Here is a 24,663-nt window from a genome sequence, read left to right on the forward strand (position 1 = left end):
AAGCTGGCCAAAACAACAAAGGAATATTACCCTAATGGGAATGAAAGCAAAGATGAGCAGACGAAGCAGACAAAATTTTTATTTTTCCTCAAATCTCTATAATTCTCTTCAAGTCAACGTAGCTGAATATTAGTGAAAGTGTATAGCATTGACTAATGTAACACTTCCCACATTGGCTATGGCCAATTTCACCTCCATTGTGCTTCTCGGATACACATCTGTTCATTATTTTAATGGAGGGTGCTAATCCATTTGTTTAAATGGACTAATAGCTTTGCCAGACTAATAGACAAAAAAATGCCCCAAAAGCATGAAACAATTTTTCATTAATTTTACCAATAATGATTTCTACATTTTAGAGTTATTAGTCATTACGCATTTAATAAATTGATTGATGCTCTTCATTTTTCACCATGGCATGGTAAAAGACATTGCAGTACAAGAAGCAATATGAAATCTTAATTTGTCTGGAAAGAAAAAATGAACCTGCAGAATCTATTCCATCAATACAATTTAAATTGTCTTGTTGCTTCACATCATAGTTATTGAACAGCAAATAGTGCTTGCAGTTAAAAAGGAGCTGTGCAACAAAAAGTTCAATATCTGCAAAAGAATCATACCAGACTTGAAACATTAATTCTGTTTCCATCTCCACATATGCTGCCAGACCTGCTGAGTTTCTCCAGCACTTTCTGTTTAGTCCCTGTCTCAAGAAGTGTTGTGAAGTTGGTTTCTTGCTGGTGAATACTCAGTATCAAGACAAATTCTATTTCTGATATGTTTTAGAAAACCTCATTAAAAATAGTGACAAAATTTAATTTAAAGGAGATACAAGTCAGATCACAGGGAAGAGATCAATTAAAAGTAAGTAAAGCCACCATAGTCCCACCAGATCATAAGATCCATTAGATCCATTAGAGAGAGAGAGAGAGAGAGACGAAAGTCAAATCTGAGTGTCACCATGTCTCAGGCAAGGAGAGAGTTTGAGAACGAGAGCCCTTCTTGGAAACCTTAGCCAGTGTGGGAAGTGATCCCCTGCTGTTGGAATTATTCTATATTATTAAACAGCCTTCAAACCAACAGATCTAACTGAGATAACAAAGCGTGAAGCTGGATGAACACAGCAGGTCAAGCAGCATCTCAGGAGCACAAAAGCTGACGTTTCGGGCCTGGACCCTTCATCAGAGAGCTGACCCCGTCAGAGAACATATCTGCGCAAGTTTGCAGAAGACTGCATGGTTTTACAAAGGGAAACTCATGAGCTGCTTCCCTGATTGGATAACCAGACCTTTAAAAAAATCTCGAACTGAAGATTCGGGTGTGGTTTATCAAAAGCATTAACATTCGGACTGTGCTTTAGGTTTATTTGGTGTATAATACATTTATTCTGGTCTTGAGGGAAGTGCTGTTTCCTGAAGATTGAGTTTCATCCTTCATAGGATTTGTGCCAGAGCTTATGAGTACACTGAGTGTCTATCTTCCTCCCTTTGAGCTAGCCATTTTATCTGACTGCTTCTGAGATCAATGGAGAACAGTGGGTGATATCTCCATCTGTGAGCTTCTGAAGTCATTTAAAAAGGGGTAAAAAAAGACTCGGGTCCTACTGATATATATTAATTGATTCACTGACAGGAGCAATGTTTTCTTTGAAAACAGCAGATAAAAGCCCAACTTCTGCTCATTCTTATCAAAATGTGACAATAACATGCAACGATGAAAGAGAAAAATAATGCATCAAGACTACAATATTGAAGACCTAAATGCTCACCTGTCCTCAAGCCCACACTGTAGTCTTTGCTGCCAATTCTTAGAGACAAGAAAACAAACATGCTCAGCAGTTGAATTGTTGCCTGCAAAATAAATGATTTGACTATGACTGACAATTACATTATTAAGGCATTGTGATGCCATGTAAAAACGTTTTGCTGCAGCAATTAACTGCAGCTCTGAGAATTTGATTAAGGCCTCAGGATTCTAGTGCAAGGTATTTTGCAGCATAATGTTAATCCCTTAACACAATGTTATCCATGAGACCCCAGGGAACTTGAAAAAATTTCATATTGCACAGACAAGATGTCATACAGAATGAAAGAGTTGCCCCAGTACTGACAACAATTTCAGCCAGAACACTTTGTTGAAACTGAACAATTTATAATTATTGTGCACTTACAAAATCTAATGCTTATTTTTACTTATGTCTGCACATCCAGCAGGTAGCCTTTAACCTTCTTCTAAATATGTTGAGATTTAGTGTGAAAGAGATTAAAAATTTCACAAGACCGATATTCTCTTACTGCAATTTGAACAGTTTCCTCAAGCTTCGCTAGCGTTTCTCCAGGATTTGACAGTGCATTATCTGCTCTGTTATTGACTTACTGTGTTACTCTGAGGAAGGATTGTGCTGCCAAAGTGGTTGATCAATTTGTCGTCATGGGACATCCAAATAAAAATATTGGAAATGTGTTAAAACCTGGATTCTCGGCATGTATTCTTGGTCTTGTAGCTCATGAGGCAGATTTGAAAAAACATAATTCCTAGGATTTATCTCCCCTTGAAAATGAATGAATAAGATGATTGATTTTGTGCTGCTTGTTGAACTTTTTTTTTCCGGTCTGATTACTAATTGAACTTCAGTTGGTTAGGCATATCAGGTAGACTGCCTGAACCAGTCTGTATGGGCTGAATCTATGGGCCATAAGAAGATGGATAAATAGGTGAGTGCTGACATTAATTAGGGTGCTTTGTTATCATGACATGCCCACCGCAAGTCTATCCACCTGCACGTAGTGGTAATTCTACAGGTATTGAGGGATGGGGTTGGGTACATCACCTGCTCATGGCTTAACTGTGCCTCATAAATGGGCATTAAGGCCAATTTGCAGGCTCTATCGCACCAATTTTTATTTGAGGCCAAGATTCCAGAGTGTAGCCTAGCAAGTTTAATCCTGTGGGCAGCTGGTCAGAGAAATTAGAGGCTGTGTGGGCATAGGTGGGGTCTCTTGTTCATCTTACCTGTGCCAACCAGAGTTCCACCTGCAGCCCTCACCCTGGTTTTGCATCATTGCAGCCCTCCTTCCTCCTCCTCCCTCAAACGCCATCTCTGAAGTGCCCCCACACCCCATAGCTGAAGTCTGCCTAGTCCAAGTAAGGTTTTGGACTTACCTCATCATCCGGGTCAATCAGTGAACACCAGCTCCTTGGACTACCTGCTAGAACATGGAACAGTACCCTGTAAAAGTCATTTGCCTCCTGGGAAAAAATCTTTGGCTATCCACTCTATCCATGCCTCTTATCATCCTGTAAACCTCTATCAAATCACCCCTCATCCTTCTTTGCTCCAATGAGAAAAGCCCTAGCTCCCTCAACTTTTCCTCATAAGACTGCCCACCAGTCTGGGCAGCATCCTGGTAAATCTCCTCTGCACCCTCTCTAAAGCTTCCATATCCTTCCTACAATGAGGCGACCAGAAGTGAACACAATACTCCAAGTGTGGTCTAACCAGAGTTTTATAGAGCAGCATAACCTCACGTCTCTTAAACTCAATCCTCCTGCCAATGAAAGCCGACACACCATACACCTTCTTAACAATGCCATCAACTAGGGTGGCAACTTTGAGGGATCTATGGACGTGGAACCCTGATCCGTCTGTTCCTCCACACTGCCCAGAATCCTGTCATTAACCTTTCTGTACTAGTATTGGTCACCTCTCCTGATAGTGCTACACTTGACATTCCTTCTAAGATGCACACAGTGTACTTTTACCCAATAGACAGTAACTGAAGTGTGAAACGTTTGATAGTTGTCATACCAGAAATTCAGAAGGAATGACAAATGTTAAATAAATAACTGGGATGGGAGAGTTTCAAGACAGGGATGTACATTTTTAAGGTGAGAGGAGAGAGATTTAAAAAAGACATGAGGGGCAATTTTTTTTTACACAGAGGTTGATTCACGTGTGGAATGAACTTCCTGATGAAGTGGTGGATGTGGGTACAATTACAACATTTAAAAGACATTTGGATGGATACATGAATAGGAAATGTTTGGAGGGATATGGCCCAAGAGCAGGCAGGTAGGACTAGTTTAGTTTAGGATTATACTCAGTGTGGGCTGGTTGGATCAATGGTTTCGTTTCTGTGCTGTATGACTCTAGGGTTCCATAAAAGCTTATTTTTCTCTACAATTCTATCTCCTCCAAGCCACACAACTATATTACCATAACTTTACTGTCACTGTGTCAAAATTCTAGAATTTCCTTCCTAAAAGCCTTCTTGGTGTTTGCATGCCCCATGATTGGAGAGATTCAAGATGCTGGCTCAGCACCAGCACCTTCTTAATGGCAATTATGTACAACAAATAAATGCTGTCCTAGCTAGCCACTCCACATCCCATGAACAAAGTAAAACATCCTTCAACGAAGAACACCTGTTATTGTTATCTGGACTAGCCTATGTGTGTCTCCAGACTCAGAGCAATGCCTGCACTCCAAGAATAAATAAGGCAAAACCTCTTGGCTCATTTCAATCTCCTTCTTATCCAGAGTGCACTGAAGGTAATATACTTCATCATGTTGCAGTTGAAAGAAAGTAGTTCATCAAAGGTGTGCCAGTGGTGACATTCGCAATTATGTTCAGAATGAGAGGGATGGGTTAATAATGATGGCTCAAACATAATGCTAATTTTAAGTGGAGTGGATTATAATATGCTCTTCAGAATGAACTGGCAAATTCATTCCGTAATGGAACTTCACATTATTTTGAACTCTACTGATGCAGAACTTCCTTGGCAATGAAATCTCTTGGTATCTTGAGGTGTTGCCTCAGCTAACTCATTCGCACTTCTACTCAACACTTCCAATGTCCTATACTTGTTTTCCTAGCTCATCCCCAGCCCTGATCCATGCAACTTCATGGCTGGTCTGCTCTAAGTGATCCACTTGGGCTTTATTTCCTGGTGGAAGAAATATGCAGTGATCGTCGCAGAACCTTGTAACAAAGGATCCCATGAATTTTTTCCCTTTGTCCTCCCAGATTTTAATGATTGTAGGTCTGGAAGGTTTTGTCTAAGACGTCTTGGATGAGAAGGGAACTTTACTGCTCAAATCACCTATCACCAAGCATACTGACAATCAATCTGGTTTGACTCCTGTTCAAATGCACCATGACCAATAAGTAATGGCTCAAATCTGGGGCTCCTGTCCCCAGGGTAGGATAATGCCTTTGCTTCCCAAGGCATCTGTCATTGTCACTAATGTTGTTCATGATCTCAAACTGATCATTTAATCAACAGGCACTGAAAATAGTTCACCACCAATTCCATGAGGGACATGGCTCCATATCTACTGCCATAGAACCACGGAATCCATAAAGTGCAGAAGCAGATCATTCACCTCATCAAATCTGCACGAACTCTCTGAAGTACATCACACTCAGAATCAATTCCCTACCTTATTCCCATAACTCTGCTTTTCCCGTGGATAATCCATTTTACCTACACATCCCTGGGCACAATGGGCAATTTACGCGTTGTCCATCCACCTGAGTTGCACATCTTTGGACTTTTCAATAGCAACAAGAAAACTGTCTGATTAGATTAGATTCCCGACAGTGTGGAAACAGGCCCTTTGGCCCAACAAGTCCACACTGCCCCTTGAGCCATCCCACCCAGACCCATCCCCCTATAACCCACACACCCCTGAACACTACAGGCAATTTAGCATGGCCAATCCACCTAGCCTACACATCTTTGGACTGTGGCAGGAAACCGGAGCACCCGGAGGAAACCCATGCGGACACAGGGAGAATGTGCAAACTCCACACAGACAGTCACCTGAGGCAGGAATCGAACCCGTGTCCCTGGTGCTGTGAGGCTACAGTGCTAACCTGAGCCACCATGCCGCACCAAATCTAGTCTGAATCTAGATTAAATTTCTGCTACCAAAAATCATTCCTCCCTCAAATGCTCCTGATGAAAAAAATGTTTGGATTTTCTGAGGAATGGCAATCTCACACATATTTTTATGAGAGGAAAGGGCTCCACATTTCTGACAGGAGTTTCTATTCAGGGATCTTTCAGAAATGCAGAGCCATCCCCTCAATCTTTCACTGTTCTTTTGTAATGTAGATTCAGTCCTGTGAATTAGTAAGGGAGAGAGAAAAAAAAAGCTGGGATCAGAACATCGAAGGAAAATAGAAATCAATGAGTGTGTTTTATTGCTGTTGTCTGTGAGCTACACTGTGATGACAAACTTGTAAAGATAAAGGTGATAGCTTTAATCACTGAGATAATATTTGAGAGAAATATTATTAAATATTTTTTAAAATGTATCAACATTCCTGCTGCTGAGGACATCTTTGCTCTTTGTCTCCAAGATGATAAAATCATGTTTTTCCTTATTTTGAAAACAAATCTAAGAACTAAGCAATGATGTCATCTTACTGCAACAATATCTTAAAATATTACCAGCCTCTTCCTCATATTATCACCAAGAGTGGTAGCAGTTTATACTTGAACCTCATGGCTGATGCAAAAATAACAGTGACTTCACTTGAGTTTGCATTTCATTAATTCATCAGTTTCTTCTGTCCCTGAGATAGAAAACAACTTGAACATATTTAGATTAATGAACAATGAGCAATTTGCATTGTACATAGATAACTATATTTTGATTTATTACCAGAATAAAATACATGCAGATCTATTTCAGAGCTCGTTCATAAAGCCTGGCAAATGAAGGCATCTTGTAATATTTAGTATAATTTATATTTACCTTTGAGTGAAGCTTTCCCTCCAGGCTTTGATAATGTACATTTTTTCATTGTTTCTCTGGCTGTTTACATATTCAGAAGATCCAAGCTCAATTTATTGGTATCCTGGTTGCAAAGCAATTACATTTCATTGTGTTATTTGGAGCCAATTAGTGTTGTTTAATTAGTTGTACATGAGCCCTAACTCTGCTCCTAGCCCCAGAAGATCTTTTCAATGTATTTGCCTTAGTCAGGTGACAATTCTCATTTCACTGTGGAACTATTATAACGAGTGTCACATAGTGCTAAAGCATCTATCCTGAGGGCTTCTGTCACTGAAGTGCAGACTAATACAAGTATAATTATACAAACACATTAATGTAAGACTTACAGAAAAGAGAACACAGACCCACTCATCTTTAAATTCACCGTGTGGATCTGAATCATAAAATAGCTTCATTAGGTCAAAGGAGAGACTCAGGACAGAATCTAAGAGGGATCTCAGTGATATAGGCTAAGACAAGATTTGGATGAGAAGTCTAGTGAAGCCAATCACAACATCAGGAGCATCTTGGTGTATCTTTAAAGCTTTGCACAAGCATTGAGCTGTGTTTCTCGCCAGGCAGCTGGGGGTTGCTAATTAAGGATGGTATTGCTTGTTAAATATCCTGTTAATGGCATGATTTGCCTCATTAATGTTAAGCTTTCTATCCTACCAAACCCGCAAAATAAGCAGCACACCGAGAAAATGCGACCTGGCAACCAGAGCTATTACCTGGAAATTTCAGCTCACCACTTGCTCCATGTTGGATGTTGGGTGCCAATAGATCAGGGTACTGCCCATAGGCACCAGTCACATGCACAACATGCCCATGGATGTTAGTATACAATATGCACTAGCCTCTAAGAATCTTCACAGCATATCTCTCCAATCTACTTACAAGATGTTTCTGCATTCCAATGTCATGTCTCAGGCTACATTGGCAACTATCATTGTCATCTGCAGCAAGGTCATTGAGCAAAACAGGGACACAAAGTTAGCTCATGAGCTTCAGAGATGACATGGCAAAAGGGATGCTATTGAATTCCAGTACATCTGCTCAATAGTGGTTGTTCTGGGAAAGGAGACTGAGCTGGAATTGGACAAGAAGGGTGGGATAGCTAATGTGGTGAGTTGGGTAAAATACGGTAAGAAAACCTGCCAAACCCCACAGTCTAAAACCCTCCCAAAAATTTGACTCAACTTAGACTACGCAAAAAAAGGATAACATGCAGCTCTCAGAGTTTGAATAGTACAATAACAGATTTTGAATTATTGTCCAAGTTTCAGTCAAGATAGTCTACATCAATTGCTTTGCTTCACAAAGCATTTGTCATTGTCACTACTGTTGTTCATAAAATAGTATCAATAAAATGCTCCTTCCAGATGAAGCAGGACAAGCGCCAGGTTTAATATTCTTAGGTGTCTCACCAGTTTGTCTATATGTTATACCCTCCCTTGAAGATCCCAGCCTCTACCCTCATTTGTTGAGGCCTGACAGCCCAGTTCCAACAAGAGCTTTGACCGAATTTCAAGTCAGATTCCATCACCACCATGTCTTCATCTAGACTGTCTACAATCGCTGCTGGGTATCCAGTCCCAATGGAGCTGCTTGGATGAGAGAGTTGCCAGTCATTTATTAGGATGGCAGTTCCCAGTGACAGAACTCAAGCTAATTGAAGACCCAAAGTAGTCAATGACTACTGGGATGAGCACGTTTGGGGAAGCTGGGTTTGCTGTTTAATTTATGTAAACACAGAGAGACCTGCTAATGTAAAATTCAATCCAGGGGGCCACAAAGAGTCGCTAATTAGCTGCCATAAAAACATAAGAACATAAGAAATAAGATCAGGAGTGGGCTATCTGGCACCTCGAGCCTGCTCTACCATTCATTAAGATCATGGCTAATCTTTTCGTAGTCTCAGCTCCACTTAGCCGCCCACTCATCAAAACCCTTAATTCCTTTATTGCTTAAAAATCTATCTTTGCTTTAAAGGCATTCGACAACATAACCTCAGCTGCTTCATTGGACAGGGAAGTCCACAGATTCACAACCCTTTAGGTGAAGAAGTTCTTCCTCAACTCAGTCCTAACTCTGCTCCCACTTACCTTGAGGCTGTGCCCCCTAAATCTAGTCATATCTCTGGAAAGTTAAAAGTACCTTTATTGAATCTATTCTAGGATTAAAATATTATTTATAAGGATTTTGTATTTTTGTGTGCATGTGGAATATGCAAAAAGACAAAATTACTGCTGGATATTAACACATAAAAGGTTGAAATATCTTAGAAAATAATATACATGATCTGAAATGTAGCAGAAGTATTTACAAATCCATCTGCAAAAGGGGGAATCCTTCAACAAAGCTGCACAATTCCAATTAAAGAGCTAGCAAACTGTTTTTGCTTTCCCCCTCGATCCTTTCATGGGATGTACATATCACTGGCAAAGGCAGCATTTGTTGCTCATCTCTGATTGTCCCTCGCTGATTGACTTGTTCACCCAGTTCAGAATCAACCATATCGTGGTGGGTCTGGATTCACATGGAGACAGGACAGGTAAAGAGGTCGGGTCACCCTTAAGATGAACCATATGAGGTTATTAACATGATTGATGTTAATTTTTAGAGTGACCATTTATATTTCTGCTTCTTTCAAATCATTGAATACAATTTCTATGAATGGTCACTTTAGAATTTGAACTCTTGCTCTCAGAGCATTAACCTGAGTCTTGTGAATAACCAACCCAACAATATTACCATGTTGTCACTTTTCCATATTACTAATGGCAGTCTAACACACCAGTATAGTGTCTAACACATTATGGACATTTGTTCTGGAGAGAAATAGTAGACGGCGTGATTCAATTCAGTGAATACTTACTTGCATGCAAGCCTTCTTGTAGGCTATTTGATTCTATGACCAATTGCACCAGGCATTGAGAGTTATTCATTTCATATCATACGTGCAGTAATTGCTTAATCACTTCTCAAATCCAGTCATGCAGCCAAAATGCCCAAGGCTTTCCCAGATTATCACTGTACTTACAAATTACATTTGGAGTTTGTATTTTGCACTACAGAAAATACATTCAATCAACCTGACATGTGTATTTGCTCAACAGCAACCATGATAAATGCTACACATCATGTTACTGAAATTTGAATTTTGATTAAAATAGGCAGTTCTAAGTCACAGGCGCTCGATGAAGATGTTGCTATTTCTAACTCAGCAATACAGAATCCTTCACATTTGTTCATGAACTTGGAATTTATCGAAATAAAGCGACTGATGTGTTTCTAATCCACCTGGACTCAAATCTTTGGGGAAATACAACAATTTTAATAATATGCAGTGTGGAAATGAAATGGAGGGAATAAAAAATTAAAATACGTGTGGGCACTGAATGCAATTTAAATTATTTAATATGCCTGTCGTATGCAAAATGGTAACTCAGTTTCTCTCCACATGGACGCTGCAAGACTTGTTGAATTTCCACAGAACTTCCGGATCTCCAGCATCAGCAGTACTCTGCTTTTACAATAGCACATTGAGCTCTTTCTTCAAAGTGGGGAAAGAAGCCCACCCTTACCCAAGCCTCAAAACATTCTATCCTCATCAATCCCTTCTGTGCTACTTTGCTGGTCGATCTCACAACTCTCTAGGGACATTCAAACGTTCAAACTTAATCTCCATTGTTAGTTTCTGCTCGTTATCAATTCTTACGTTTAATCAGTTCATCTGTTAATGTGGCTGCAGTCCAGTCTGAATGTTTGGCTTTCTTTTCAAACTATTTTTCTGCAGGAAGATTCATTTCGTTAAAAACAACATTTCCTACTTCTACTTTCATACACTAGTTAGTTTGCTCCTTCTTCTTAGGCAGTCCCTTAAGATGAGAGATGGCTTGTTTCCACTGTTGTTCCGTAGGTTCGGAGAAGTCTAATCAGTATTCTGCATCACCTGTGTACTTCTCCAAATGCTAGGCAATGGTCCTTGAAGGGTTAGGTAGATGAGGTGTTTGTAGAATAGTAAGATTTCGCGGATGCTTCAACTTTGCCACTGCATGTACCACTAAAGCCTCTTAATTTGCTTGCTACATTCCTGAATGGACCTTCTGCATCTTCGCTACAGGCCAGAGGCTAACATGAGTCAGCAATGTTGTTTGATTTCCAGATGAATACCTTGAGCACAATTTCTACTATCCTCCTGGGAGCCCCGTACCATCACTGAATTCCAAGTGGGGCAATTGCTTTAGGAATCTGGAGTCAGGTATAGAAACAACATGTCCTGAGCAGCGTTGTTTTTTGTCATTTTTGTGTGATGTGGGTGTTTTTGGCTGCCCAGCATTCATTGCCTGTCCCTAGTTGGCCTTGAGAAAGTAGTGATGGAGAGCTGCCTTCTTGAACTGCTGTGGGTTGACCTACAATGCCATTAGGGAGGGAATTCCAGCATCTTGACTCAGCAACAGTGAAGGAATGGCGACGTATTTCCAAGTCAGGATATTGAGGGGTTTGGAGAGGAACTTGAAGGTGGTGTTCTCATGTACCTTGTCCTTCTAGATGGAAGTGTCCTGAGCTTGGAAGGTGCTGTCTGAGGATTTTGGTGAATTTCTGCAGCACACCTTGTAGAGAGTACACACTGCTGCTTCTGAACATCAGTAGTAGAGGAAGTGGAAGTTTTCAGATGTAGTGCCAATCAAGTGGGCTGCTTTGTCCTGGATGGCGTCAACGTTTTTTTGTGTTGTTGGGGCTGTACTCACCCAGGCAAGTGAGGAGTGTTCCATCACACTCCTGACTTGTGCCTTGTAGATGGTGGACAGGCTTTGAGGAGTCAGAAGGTGAGTTACTCACCACAATATTCCTCTTTTCTGACCATTTCTTGTAGCTCACTGGTGAGTCCAGTCGACGTTCTGATCAATGATAACTCCCAGGGTATTTATCAAAGGGGATTCAGTGATGGCAACACCATTGAATGTCAACAAGTGGTGGCTAGATTGTCTCTCACTGGTGATGGTCATAGCCTGGCATTTGTGTGGCACAAATGTTACTAGCCACTTGTCAGCCCAAGCCTGGATTTTGTCCACATCCTGTTGTGTTTGGACACGGACTGCTTCGGTATCTGAGGAGTCACGAGCAGTGCTGAACATTGTGCAATCATTAGTGAACATCCCCACTTCTGACTTTATGGTGGAGGGAAGGTCATTGATGAAACAGCTGAAGATGGTTGGGCGTAGTTACCCTGAAGATCTGCTGCAGAGATATCGTGGAACTGAGATGGCTGGCCTCCAATGACCACGACCATTTTCCTATGTGTCAGGTCTGACTCTAACCACTGGAGAGTTTGCCCTCTGATAGCTATTGACTCCAGTTTTGCTAGGGCTCCATGATGCCACACTCAGTCAAATGCAATCTTGATGCCAAAGGCTGTCACTCTCACCTCACCTCTTGGAATTCAGCTTTTGTCCATGTTTGAACCCAGGCTGTAATGAGATCAGGAGCTGAGTGCCCCCGGCAGAACCCAAACTGGGTGTCACTGAGCAGGTTATTGCTGAGCAGGTGCTGCTTGGTAACACTGTTGATGACACCTTCCATCACTTAACTGATGATTAAGAGGAGACTGATGCATCAGTAATTGGCTTAGTTGGATTTGTTTTGTTTTTTTTACGTACAGGACATACTTGGGCAATTTCCCACATTGCTGGTAGATGCTAGTGTTGTAACTGTACTGGAACAGCTTGGTGAGGGGAACAGCAAGTTCTGGAGCAAAAGTCTTCAGTTCTATTGCCTGAATGTTTTCAGGGCCTGTTGCTTCTGCAATATCCAGTGCCTCCAACTGTTTATTGATATCATGCAGAGTGAATTGAATTGGCTAAAGACTGGTATCTCTGATGCTGGGGACCATTGGAGGAGGCCAAGATCGATCTTCCGCTTGGCACTTCTAGCTGAAGATTGTTGCAAAAGCTTCAGTCTTTTCTTTTGCACTGATGTGCTGGGCTCTTCCATCATTGAGGATGGTGTAATTTGTGGAGCCCCCTCCTCCAGTGAGTTGTTTCATTGTCCTCCACCATTGACAATTGGATGTGGCAGGACTGCAGAGCTTAGATCTGATCCCTTGGTTGTGGGATCATTTACCTCTCTCTGTCACTGGCTGTTTATGTTGTCTGGTGTGCAAGTAGTCCTGTTTGGTGGCTTCACTAGGTTGATACCTCATCTTCAGGTATGCCTGGGGCTGCTCCTGGCATACTCTTCCTGCACACCCCATTGAACCAGGGTTGATTCCCTGGCTTGAAGATAATGGTTGAGTTGGGGATATGCCAGGCCAAGAAGTTAGAGATTGTGCTAGAGTACAATTCTGCTGCTGGTGATGGCCCACGGTGCCTCAGAGATACCCAGTCTTGAGCTGCTAGATTTATTTGAAGTCTGTCCCATTCAGCACGATAATAATGCCACACAACAAAAAGAAGTTATTCCCAATGTGAAGGCAAGACTTTGCCTCCACAAGGACTGTGTGATGGTCACTCTTACCAATGCTGTCATGGACAGATGCATGTGGAGCTGGCACATTGGTAAGGATGGGGTCAATATTTTTCCCTCCTGTTGGTTACCTCACAAACTGCCACAGGCCCAGTCTAGCAGCTATGTCCTTTAGGACGTGAACAGCTTGATCAGAGGTACTGCTGCCAAACCATTTATGGTGGTGGACATTGAAATCCCCCACCCAGAGTTTGTGCCCTTACAATCCTCACTGCTTCCTCTAAGTGTTGTTCAACATTGAGGAGTATTGATTCATCAGCTGAGGCAGGACAGTATGTGGTAGTCAGCAGGAGGTTTCCATGCCCATGTTTAACCAGAAGCCATGACACTTCATGCGGCCCTAAGTCACTATTGAGGACTCCCGGAACAACTCCCTCCTGACTGTATCATAATTTTTCATCACTTCTGCTGGGTCTGTCCTGTCAGTATGACAGGACATATCCAGGGATGGTGATGGTGGTGTGTGGGACATTGTCTATAAAGTATGATTCTGTGAGTATTACTGTGTCAGGCTGTTACCTAACTAGTCTGTGAGACCGCTTTCCCAATTTTGGCACTAGTGCCCAGATGTTAATAAGGATGACTTTGCAGGGTCAACAGGGCTGTTTCTGCTGCTGTTTTTTTCAGTGCCTAGGTCAATGCCTGGTGATCTGTCGGGTTTCATTTCTTTGAGACTTTGTGGCAGTTGGTATAACTGAATGGCTTGTTAGGTCATTTCAGAGGGCAATTGAGAGTCAACTACATTGCTATGAGTCTGGAGTCGCATGTAGGCCAGACCAGGTGAAGATGGCAGATTTCCTTCTCTGAGGGACATTTGTGAACCAGATGGATCTTTCTGACAGCTAGCAATCATTCCATGGCCATCAGCAGATTCTTAATTCCAGCTTTTTTTTTTAATTGAATTCAAATTCCCACATCTGTCATGGCAGGATTCAAACTTGAGTCCCCAAAACATTTCCTGGGTCTCTGGATTAATACCGTAGCAATAATACCACTAGGCCATCGCCTTCCTTCTCATAGCTAGTTTTGAATCATTGGCGCTTCACTTCTGTTGGGAAAGGATATCACAGTTGGTGGACCTTTCATGCCAATAAATTTAAAGGATCTTGTGAATGCTCCATCAGTGTTACCTCCCTCGTGCTTTGAGTTACCTGCTCTAACTTGTCCAAATTTCAAAAGGTGTAGAGTGCTGGTTAATAAATCCTGAGCAGAGTTTGTCAAACAATGCTAAAATATAGACTTAACACAACTTTATAAGTTGATTGTTTATTTAGACATCAGTGCAATTACTTACCCATTATTCATGAAGCATACTCTAACCATGCCTTGTATTTATGGCCCTCCTACACTGGGACAATTGTCCTGTGTTAAAACATCCATTCCGAGTTGTTGCTCCCAAAGCAAAACCGGCAACATCAATGTAATTTTCTCTCTGCACATCTCTCATACACATTCCCAACTTCAGACTGAAGTCAACTTTTTGATGGAATACACTACTATTTTAATCTTATTTTGCAGCTGCAACAATATTCAAAAGTACATTAATGTTCAGGCCATCTGCTTGATCAGCATTCATTCGCTAACGTAGCCACTCTCACAGCACACGCATAACATAATTTCAGTGTTGTCTCTGCGGAAGATGCATTGTAATAAATAACCTCATCAGCACCTTCCAACCATGAAACCTCCATCAGCTAAAAGGACAAGGACAAATGATCCATGGAATCACTGTCAAATCCAAATTTCCCTCCAACTCCCACAGCATCCTACCTTGTGTATAAATTACATTCCTTCATCTTTCCTGGATAAGAAAACTGGAACGTAGTGCTTTTATCTCTTAGATTTCAGCAATTAAGGAAGAAGGTAGTTCACTACAGCATCCTCAGGATAATTGAGAATTGCAATAAATGCTTTTCTAACACTGCCTACATCCCAAATATATTTAGTTTAAAATTACATCATACCTCTAAGAGGTAGAATGGGAGAACACTGTGAACTCAGCAATAGTACCAGGAACAAGTTTGAGTTTCAATTTAAGCAACATCTTTTGTATTAGATCACTGACAATAGAGTGAGTAATCTATATCAAAGCTTACACTTTGTGTGCATAATTTTTAATGGTGTTGCTTTGACAATGGATCAATCACCATTAGTGTTTAAATATTTGTCAATGTTAATGGATATTGAAGTTGCAGTTTAATCACATAGTCATGACCTTCTTACAACAGCAATAATCTTGGAAAGTCATCTGTTGCATTTTCCTGAGTAATTGTGATTCTTTTTAAAATGTCTAATAACATTTTGAAAAGATTTGCTAAAATCTTTTCTGCAAAAATATTTTGTTGACTCATCTTCTCTGAATGAAAAAAAAATACTCCTGGATGAATTATTACAAGGACTTTGTAAGAGATTGCAATCTTTTTTCTTTACTAACTTTTTGACAGATTGTTAATCTTTCTTTACCAACTTTTGTTTTGCCACTATTCTAACTCCAATCGTCTTTTTGAAACAACTTATACTATTCCTTCTTGCTCGACAGTTATGTCTCTCATTAAGTTTTATCCCCACTCTAATGATCAGATCCTTTAATTGTGATGGCCTCCTTCTCATTGTCTTTGCTTCACTTGAAGGATTTTAACAGTTTAACTTTCAAAAGTGAAAACTACTTACAGCAGAAGTTACATGACTATGCAAGTCATTGTGTAGAACATACTTACAAATACTTTTCTCCAAACATCCCCCTTTTTCTTATTAAAAGTCTAAATTTCAGGGAATCTATTTACAATTATAAATTATCCAAAATACATGGTCAATAAAGTAAATTTAATTCATGAATAAATCTGAATTAATTCTCACTAATTAATTCTACTTACGCCTGATATCAGCTCATGCTTGTGCTGATTCTCATTCGCTGGAGAATGCCATTCCCGTAGGGAGTGCTGTTGCTGCAATAATTGTAGTTGTGATATATTGGCCTCGTTCAGGTATGGTAGAGCTCTGGGGTGGATTATCATTCAATTTGCAATAATGCCTCAGATGCAAATGCAACTGGCTGTCCTTACTGCATAACAGTCGTGCCAAATTCTTTCTCATTGGTATCGCACTGCAAGGTGATAGCGTCCGTGATATTGTAATACTTCAGCTCTGGCCTTGTCATCATTAATGATTTGATTCTTGTGAAAGCTGCTTCTTGTTCTTCAGTTGCACTAAATTTTGACTGTGGTCTGTGATGGGTTCTCTGATCATATCTCCATATCCATAGCCTAGGAGATCATCTACAAAGTCTTCCATCCTGAGAGGACCACTGACTTTATCATGCTTTGTGGGTGTTGATGATTTTCTGGACCAGTAGAAATGCTAAATAGCATGTACAATCTTTAGTATCTTTAAATGGTCATTAGAAAACAGTTGCTTTCACCCAGCTTTACTAACCAGCAACCCCCTTTTCTTTTGGAGAACATAAACATCTGTGCCTTGGTAAATTATGGCAAAATTTCTTCAATGGTTGGCATGGGGAAGTGAGATCCCTTAAAAGTCTTATTTACATTCTTTAGATCCATGCACATTCCCAGCTGTCTTTTTTTTCTGTTATCATGCTGCTAATCTAGCTTGTTGGAGCTGTCACTTTCTTGAATACTCCCCTCTATCCAACTCCTCTATCATTTTTCTCAGGCTGATCTTGCTGGAAGCTGGAATGCTCCTCAGTCGATGCTGACTTGGGCTTGCACCTTCATCTATTATTCACTAGGAACTTATCCAGGATCTGGAAAACACCACAGTGATCTTTTTAGGATCTGTTCAGCAGTCAATTGCTTCATGCATGGTGAAATGTCACAGACCTTTTCTGACATGTATAGGAGCATGAGCCAAGCTTGAGACATGCTTCAGTTGAGCGGATTTTGTCTATTATCTTGAAGTGTAAATCTTGAGTGTGAAAGAGTGAGAACCCAGAGGGCATAGGTTTAAGGTGAGAGGAGTAAAATATAAAGGAGACATGCGAGGTAATGTTTTACAGACAGGGTAATAGCTACTGGGATCACACTGTCAGAGGAGATAGAAGCTGAGATGACAGCAACATGTAAGAGGCAACATCCAGACTGATACATGGACATGCAGGGAATAGAGTGATATGGACCATATGCAAGCAGATGGGATTATGTTAAAATGGCATTGTAGTCGGCACAGGCATGGTGGGGTTAAAGGCCCTGTTTCTGTTCTATGGCCTATGTATGCTGTTAGAACCCAGAGACTGTCATCAGTTCCTAAATGAGCTGGAGAGATCAGAACCCTGTGCTTCTGAAAAAGCATGAAAGTGTGCAAGGACAGTAGTTTCGTAATGAGCTCAAAAGAGGCAGAAACAGTAGATCCATAAAGAGATGAGCAGACCTGTGTAAGAAGGGCAAGGGCAGTGGGAGATCAGTGCAGAGAGCCCCCATCAATCTGTTGCAGCCTGGCAGGTCTAAAGTACAATATTACAGGAAAGCAGGTGGGTAACTGGTGGCTACTTACTTGTTCTTCACTTACAAATTCATTTGCCCAAGCAGTCTTCGAGAAAAATTGATACAATGTGGAGCTGGAGTAACAGGGTTCTGACCTGAAACATTAACTTTCCTGCTCCTCCAATGCTGCCTGGCCTGCTGTATTCCTCTAGCTCCACATTGTATTGACTCTGATGTCCAGCATCTATAATTCTTGGTACCTCCTAGTCTTCAAGAAAACTCCACCTCTGAAATTGCTCAAATTCTGTCAATCCATCCTGTCTTTTTTTCAAGTCAGATCTTTACAATCATCTCCATGATGCTCCCTCTTTCAATCTGGAAGGGGTTTTTTGGGCATTTTTTGCATTTGTATCACTTGCTTTGTCAGTTACTTAGATCATTTTACACCTTTGGTACTTACTAATGTCATGAAAGTTGCCACCAGGTTGACAGGGTTGTTAAGAAGGCATACAGTGTTTTAGCTTTTATTAATAGAGGGATCGAGTTCCGGAACCAAGAGGTTATGGTGAAGGTGTACAAAACTCTGGTGCGGCCGCACTTGGAGTATTGTGTACGGTTCTGGTCACCGCATTATAAGAAGGAAATGGAAGCTTTGGAAAGGGTGCAGAGGAGATTTACTAGGATGTTGCCTGGTATGGAGGGAAGGTCTTATGAGGAAAGGCTGAGGGACTTGAGGCTGTTTTCATTAGAGAGATGAAGGTTGAGAGGTGACTTAATTGAAACATATAAAATAATCAGAGGGTTAGATAGGGTGGATAGGAAGAGCCTTTTTCCTAGGATGGTGACGGCGAGCACGAGGGGCACAGCTTTAAATTGAGGGGTGAAAGATATAGGACCGATGTCAGAGGTAGTTTCTTTACTCAGAGAGTAGTAAGGGAATGGAATGCTTTACCTGCAACGGTAGTAGATTCGCCAACTTTAGGTATATTTAAGCAGTCATTGGGCAAGCATATGGACGTACATGGAATAGTGTAGGTTAGATGGGCTTAAGATCGGTATGACAGGTCGGCACAACATCGTGGGCCAAAGGGCCTGTACTGTGCTGTAATGTTCTATGTTCAATGTTTACAAATCTAGTTTTCGCCCTTAAAAATAGTATCTCTATGACACTAAACTCAACAACACTAAATGACATCTTCAATTTCATCTTCTTCATTTCTTCCATCTTACAAAGAGACTTAATGATTATTTTGTTTTTATATCAGAGTGTAAAAGAAATAAATAGCTTTCACCTTCATTGCTTGCTTTAGTAGGGTGGCACGGTGGCCCAGTACCTCATAGCCCAAATACCTCATAGCACTGGGGATCCAGGCTCAATTCCAACTTCAGGCAACAGTCTGTATAGAGTTTGTATATTTTCCCTGTGTCTACAATGGGCTTCCTCATGTAGGTTAGGTGGATTGGCCATGCTAAATTGCCAGTAGCATTCAGGGAAGTGTAGATTAGGGGATTGGTCTGGGTGGGGATGCTCTGGGGGTCAATCAGGCTGAAGGCCTGTTTCCACACTGTAGTGATTCCATGGTCAAATACAAGGTGATTGCTTTAACCTCCAAACAGACCGGTATGATGTGATATCCATGGGAAGGATGACACGCCTACAGTACATCTGATATCCATGGGAAGGATGACACGCCTACAGTACATCTCCTTTTGCAGCCAGAGTCCTGATTTCCTTCAGTTTATCATATCCAGGGCAAATGTTAGGAACTGTGAAGGAGCAGCTCCAGACTCATAGTCCCTGTCCAGGTCCATAACTGCTTTTTAAAGATGGCCTGGTCTCAAGGAATCTGCTGAATCCTGGGATAGCTGATAAGTGGTGAGACATTCCAGAGACATCATATGGTAACAGGTGGCATGAATCAGATGTAATACTCACCTTACAGGTTTAAGCGGCAATTAAAATGTCACGTTTGGTGAGATACACAAAAAAAAGCACACGACTTCATTGCTCAGTTCTTTGAGTATCGGAGTGGAGACGTAATGTTGACGTTGTACAGGACATTGATGAGGCCTCTCCTGGAGCACTGTGTCCAGTTCCGGTCATCCAGTTATAGGAAGAATATTATCAAGCTGGAGGGGATACCAGGATATTGTGTGTATGGAAGGTTTGAGTTAGCAGGAAAAGCTGGATAGGATGGCACTTTTCTCATTAGAATATAGGAGATTGAAAGGCAACCAGGTAAAATAAGTAATTTTACTTGAAATAGTAATTTTGTTCAGTCTCTCATTGCTGGAAATATTGTGTTTTTTTTCTACATCTACAGACAATACCCTTGTCAAACTCTTCTCCCAATTGCACAAACTTCCAACTCCCTTCTGGCTTTTCTTAGAGTTTTTGTTTATTCCAGATTTCCTCTGAGCCACCTATCCCTCCAATCTAGTCTAAAGTGTGTTTTTTGGGGAATGAGAAGAATTTAAAGGCCTTTCAAAAAAGCCCACAAAATAAATGTACATTTCCTGTCCAAACTTCAAACTGTGGCCACAATGGAATCCAAAGTGGTCATCTCTAATATAGTTCTTCCCATTCTCTTTGTTGTGGCTCTTTTCACAGCTTTCAATAAATGGACAATCAGACGAATTATGTGAAAATCAGAAGATCAGCAATTTGGCACTTTCTGAGGAGCAGTAAGATTAAATTTGTTCCCATATTTCTAATCAACTCTCCAAGTCTTTCATCTATTCCAGTCTCTGTTCCAGTCTAATTTATTGTGCTCTTATCTCACTCCATAATATTTCTGGCCCAAGGAAATCAATGTTGACATTGTTCTTCAAGTTCAATCACTTCAGGCTTTACCTATATTGCATGCAATTCTTCAACATACAATTTCCATATTTTTCTTATTTTTTCAAGGTTTGTAAATAAGAATATCTCCCTTCCTCTCAAGCTACTATTTTGAATCATTTATGCTGAATGTTTCTATGCTTTTCTATACATTAAGTGCTATTCCTTGGATGTATTAGCTAAATTAGAAGTATATCAGGTTTTTTTAAATCTAATGATTTCATTAGTCCTTTTATCAGACTTTCTAATCTTATTTGGTGGTCATATTGCAAATAAACATGGTTATTTTTGGGATACAAGTAACTATTTGCAACTATTGAATCACATTCTGATTGATCTAATTGATTCATTGAGTTTGCTGTAAAAAGAACATATTTCATTTTAGAAGTAGATGAACGAGAAACATCTGGAGTTGTTTGTTGCCTAAAAATTGTCAATTGAAGTCACTGATAGAGTTGAAAATTAATACTGTTAAACCAATGTAAGAGCTTTTTTAGGGGAGGGTCACTTGACCTGAAACGTTAACTCTGATTTCCTGCCGCAGATGCTGCCAGACCTGTTGAGCTTTTCCAGAGACTTCTGTTTTTGTTTGAGAGCTTTTTTGTATTAACTTGGATATCACTGGCGAGGCCAGAATTTATTGTTCACCCCTTAATGTGCTCCAGAAGGTGATGGTGAGCTGCTTTCTTGAATAGCTGGAGAGGAACTTGCAGCTTTTGATGTTTCGTGAATCTGATACCCTTGTCCTTCAAAATGAGAGAGGGCATGGATTTGGAAAGTGCTGTCTCAGGAATCTTGGTGGATTTTTGCGATGCATCTTGTGGTTGGTCCACAACTCTGCTATTGAGCATCAGTGCTGGAGGGAGCGAATGTTTGAGTATGTGATTCCAATCAAGTGGCTGCTTTGTCCTGGATGATGTTAACCTTCTTGAGTGCTGTCGGAGCTGCACTCATCCAGGCAAGTGGGGAGTATTCCATCATACTCTTGACTTGGCCTTTTATATGATGGACAGCCTTTTGGGAATCAGGAGGTGACTTTCTTACTGCAGGATTCCAGGCCACTCTTAAAATCAGTAATTTTTAACTAACAGGATAAAAATAAAGGTAAATTCAGATATTGGTATCTTTAATGTTCTATATTGTTATAGTGCTGACAGCATTTCAATGCACATATACCACATACACTGGAGGTAGCACAGTGGCTCAGTGGTTAGACCTGCTGCTGTGCAGCACTACAGACCCAGGTTCACCTCCACTATCAAGAGAATGTCTGTGTGGGTTTCTTCCAGGTACCTCCAAAGATGTGCAGGTTGGGTGGGTTGTCCACGCTAAATTGTCCATAGTGTTTAGCGGTGCTGAGATTAGGGGGATGGTTCTGGATGGGATGCTCTGAGGGTGATTGTGGGCCAAAGGGCTTGTTTCCATACTGTAGTGATTCTATGATACATATGCCACCTTTCATATGATCCTTCCATATTCCAAAGCATATCCAATTAACAATAAAACCATTAAAACAAGTAGAATACAGAAAACATTTCAGAGATAGTAGGAACTGCAGACGCTGGAGAGCCTGAGATAACAAGGTGTAGAGCTGGATGAACACAGCAGGCCAAGCAGCGTCAGAGGAGCAGGAAAGTTGACGTTTCGGGTCTAGACCCTTCAGATTCTCCAGTCTGCTCCTCTGATGCTCAAAACATTGATGTGATCATGAGATAACAAGGTGTAGAGCTGGATAATCACCGCAGACCAAGCAGATGTGAGGAGCAGGAAAGCTGACGTTTCGGGCCTAGGCCCTTCAGATCCTCCAGTCAGCTCCTCTGATGCTGCTTGGCCTGCTGTGCTCATCCAGCTCTACACCTTGTTATCTCCAATCCTCCAACATCTGCAGTTCCAATTATCTCTGAAACAATTGATGTAATTATGCTTGTTTTATTCAACACGTGTATAAGTAATTTAGCTTCACGTGATGAGAATGTGGTAATTTCATTTTTCTGGTCCGTCTTACAACAAAATAACTCCGCTGACTTCTGTTTTGGTGTCTTACAACAGACAAACTTCTCACTATAGCTTCTTGCCTTTCATTACTAATCCAAAGTGACTTTCAATGCAACCTTCACATGATCCTTCAACTCATTTGGTGTTATAGCAAATGCAGGCTACCTTCCTTTGACACAGCAGAAATTAAAGATGAAGGTCATTCTTGGATGAGACAGTTCTTGGAAAATTATTTCCCTTAACATTTATCTGATGTCACCTTTCCACCTCTGCAGCTCGGTTTGTAGCACTCTCACCTTTGCATCACAAGTTTCTTGGTTCAATTTCCACACTACTTTTCAGCTCAAAAATGCAGTTGACACTGCAGTACAATACTCAGGGAGTGCTGCACAACTGAACAGGAAGCTTAATAAAGCCAGAGATAATGGGAACTGCAGATGCTGGAGAATCCGAGATAACAAAGTGTGAAGCTGGATGAACATCTTCGGATGCCTGCTTCGACTGCTGTGTTCATCCAGCTCTACATTTTGTTAGCTAAATCATGTCACCCTCTTTCAGGGGTGTGTATAAAAGATCCCATAGTGTGATTTCAAATAAGAGCAGGGACTACTCCCTGGTGCTGTGGCTTACATTTGTTCCTCAGTCAACGGCAGACAAACAGATTACAGATCATTGTCTCAATGCTCGTTGTGGGAACTTGCTGTCTGCAAAGCAGCTGAAATGTTTCCTTCATTGTAATGGTAAACAAGCACCTAATTGGATATCAGAGATAGTAGGAACTGCAGATGCTGGAGAATCTGAGATAACAAGGTGTAGAGCTGGATGAACACAGCAGGATAAGCAGCATCAGAGGAGCAGGAAGGCTGATGTTCTGTGTCTATTTTCTGAAGAAGGGTCTAGGCCTGAAACGCCAACCTTCCTGCTAGTCTGATGCTGCTAGGCCTGCTGTGTTCATCCAGCTCTACACCTTGTTATCCTTAATTGGACATCAATTGTTTAGAGATGCCTAGCGGACTTGAGAAAGGATAAATAACTACAAGTCATTTTTTTTGCTTTTACACTTAGCCTAATTTTTACGGACAAGGTGAGAATCAATTGCTGAGGACCCTGTACCAATCCCAACTGTCCAACATCTGTAGCTTTGGAGGGGGAGATCTGTTTGCTGTTTAATCCCTAATCAGTAAAGGACCACAGTGGATTAAACATAAATGTTTTAGCATGTGATTACTCACTATTGCAATTCCTTTTCCAACTATTTAGGTGGATTTAGTTTGATTAGCCACATATAGGATTATTGTATAAAGGCATTTATCCGTGGGTCAACCACCTCCCTAATCTCAAAAAAGAAGACCCATTCAATTCAGAAACGACTTTGATGAGTGATGTGGATGTAATTAATAGCTCTTCATCTCTGATGTGCCATTATATCTTTGTCAGACAGTGAGTCAGTTTTTGAATACTCTTGATTTTTGGTGACTATTTTGAAACATATTTATATTGACCTCTCCTTTAAATAAAGTGTGTATCATAAAAGTTAAGAATTTGACATGCCATTAATTGGCATGACATTAATATCTAACGTCCCCACTGACGTGGTCTTTCTGTCTGTGCAATGCATAACCTCCATAATATGCAGCTTTGTCATGTATACCTTCACATCAGAAAAGGTTCAACATTACCTCTGATAGTTAGAACTGCAGATGCATTTCTGAAGAAGGGTCCAGGCCTGAAATGTCAGCCTTCCTGCTCCTCTGATGATGCTTGGACTGCTGTGTTCATCCAGCTCTACACCTTGTTATCTAACATGACCTCTAAGTTTTTTTGCTTCAGCAAAAGACATTTAATCATAATTTTGGCCCCTTTGTTTGTTTGAAATGTTCTCATTTCTGCTGGATTCTTCCATCTGAACTACAGAGCAACATGTAAATTTGATTAGCACTCCAAACCTGTTCCACCATTCAATGAGATTATGGTTGATCTGATTATACTCTACATTCCTACTTAGGGCCATAACTTTTTACCCCCTTGCTTATTGAGAGTCTGCCTAAGTCTTAAAAATATTCAATGGC

This window comes from Stegostoma tigrinum, chromosome 17, assembly GCF_030684315.1.
Source record: "Stegostoma tigrinum isolate sSteTig4 chromosome 17, sSteTig4.hap1, whole genome shotgun sequence".
Taxonomy (NCBI): domain Eukaryota; kingdom Metazoa; phylum Chordata; class Chondrichthyes; order Orectolobiformes; family Stegostomatidae; genus Stegostoma; species Stegostoma tigrinum.